The sequence below is a fragment of the Octopus bimaculoides genome, chromosome 27, assembly GCF_001194135.2.
Source record: "Octopus bimaculoides isolate UCB-OBI-ISO-001 chromosome 27, ASM119413v2, whole genome shotgun sequence".
Classification (NCBI taxonomy): domain Eukaryota; kingdom Metazoa; phylum Mollusca; class Cephalopoda; order Octopoda; family Octopodidae; genus Octopus; species Octopus bimaculoides.
Genome location: NC_069007.1, coordinates 17147730 through 17150202, shown reverse-complemented (window position 1 = coordinate 17150202; position 2473 = coordinate 17147730).

Genomic DNA, 2473 nt, shown 5'->3' with positions numbered 1-2473 from the left:
GTTCTTTTCTGTTGCTCGCATCGTCTCTTTATAAGAAGCATTTTTTCACTACAAAAAAAAAAAAAGATCTTAATGATACTCTCTGCTGACCACAACCACCACCACCGCCACCACCATTCTGTCAACAGACGATAATAAAAGATCATATTGATGTCTGTGTTGTTCGTTGTTGCTTTTGTTATTGTTGTTGTTTTTTATCTTTTTTTTTTTATCAGACAGCAGCCTCAGATTGCAAGAAGATTTGGCTGTTATTTCTAGCATGTCATGTGAACGCATGGAGAGTCCTTCATGTGGTTCATGTGGTTCATGTGGTCCTTGATTTATTGTGAAGGGTAACACAATGAATTCAAAGGGACAGCCCTGACACATTCTGTGTCACACTGAATCTTCCTGAGAACTACGTTAAGGGTTTGTGTGTGTTTGGAGTACTGAAGCATTTGCATGTTAATCTCCCAAACAGGCAGTTCTGTTAATCGTATCAACTGGAACACTTGGTCATCATATTACTCAGAATATATGAAACAAGGACTAACTAAAAGTTTGAAAAGAATTATCGATGTTTAAGACAAACTTATGAAAATGTTTTAGACAGGCAAAGGGTTACCCTTAGATCAGCATTACAGAATGAACCAACAATCAAAAGTGTTCCAGCTGCAATGATTCCATATATTTTTCAGAAGTAGCATTCCAAAGTCCACAGTAATTTAATTCGTTTTTCGTTGTTATTGTTTAACTCTTTGTCATGTGTATAACGAAGATGGGGAAATGTGGAAATCGATATAAAACAGGAGATGAAACGAACTGGTGAGACGATTTATTCTCCTTTATAAAATACAACGATTGCCATACATGAAATAAAATAACGTAACTAGGTTACAACAAAGATGTGTGAGAGACTTCGTGGCTAGGCTTGACTGTTGATCTGTAGATAAAGTTGACATACTGCTTGGTGGTGCGTAGAGGCAGCCGATGGTCCGTTGGTCATGTGGTCTTCATACAGAAACGATGTGGACAGGCGTCTGGCAGAGGTGAAACCGGAGACTGGCTCGTGTCCGATACATCGTTGCCGGAGACGAGTTACTTGTGGTCAGTGGCGTCTGCCAAAGACCTAAAGCAGTCGAGAACTATCGTTCTTATAGAGATCAGTAGGCTCCCAGGAGCTGGTGATTAATTTCCAGCGTTTGTTGTTGGCACTCCGTCGCTTACGACGTCGAGGGTTCCAGTTGATCCGATCAACGGAACAGCCTGCTTGTGAAATTAACGTGCAAGTGGCTGAGCACTCCACAGACACGTGTACCCTTAACGTAGTTCTCGGGGATATACCCCGGACAACACAAATTCTATGTGCCTTTCGTTTAACCTTTTGCCCGTCTGTATATCACGTAGTCCCCGGGCAAATCAATGCACTGGACCCTATAATATTTTTATTGACAGTAAGCAAATGCATACATAGACTAGTGAGGCCCCTTAGGTTACACCCCAGTGTGGCTATGCTTTAAGACTGTCCAGTCAGGTGTATGATATATTTCACCAATTTCTTTTCTAACCACCAGAATAACTTGGGACTTATGAAAAGAAAGATTTTGATTAATCAAAACGTACGAAATAAAAGCCTGAAAACAAGCATGGATATTTAGGATGAACGACAAACTTATAAAGTTTGTCTTTCATCCTAAATATCCATGCTTACGAGAGGCAAAAGATTAAAATACGTTTTTTAAACAAACGAGTGCACTCTTTAGGAAATATGACAGTTATTTTCCTTAAGAAGGTGTATTGAAACGAAGGGAAGTAACTCCAGGTTAACTGCCTGACGAGAGTTATCTTCCATGAACTTGTCACGCTTACATTGACGTCGAAAAAAACCATTTCTCACACGCTGAGTGAAATCATTATTTTATGGTTAATTACCAATGAAATGGAAGTAGCAGAAATATCTGAAAATTTAACACGTTTAGCTTGTGGAAGCGAGGCGAGAATAAATTCTGAAAACGTAAATTGGACTCTAAAGCATTGACAAGAATTCCAAGAAAATCCACCACAAGAATAGCAGACAAGGTTTGTCATGTTTCGTTTTTGTCTCTTTTTTTGGTGTTCGTTTTTCTTTATAATTTCTAAAGTTCTTTCGGAATAGCTGTCCTTCGAAGACCCATACTTCACAGCAAAGAAAGAAAGATAGTTTTTTTCGGTCAATATTCAGTTTGAGACTCGTTTAAAAAAAAAAAAAGAACAACTACAACAAAAACAACCTCTAGGTGTAAAAAAAAAAAAAAAACTTGTAGAAAACGAATATGAAGAATAATTTATGCAAACGAACGGGAATAGGGTGGGAAGGCAGCCAAGTTATAGTTTCCTCTCTCGAATTGTTGCCGTCAAATAATTACCAACCAAGATGAAGGTATGTACATGTATGTTTGCGCAAACTTTTTGTTTTCATATTCGTTTTCTACGTTTTTTTACACCTATTCGACTG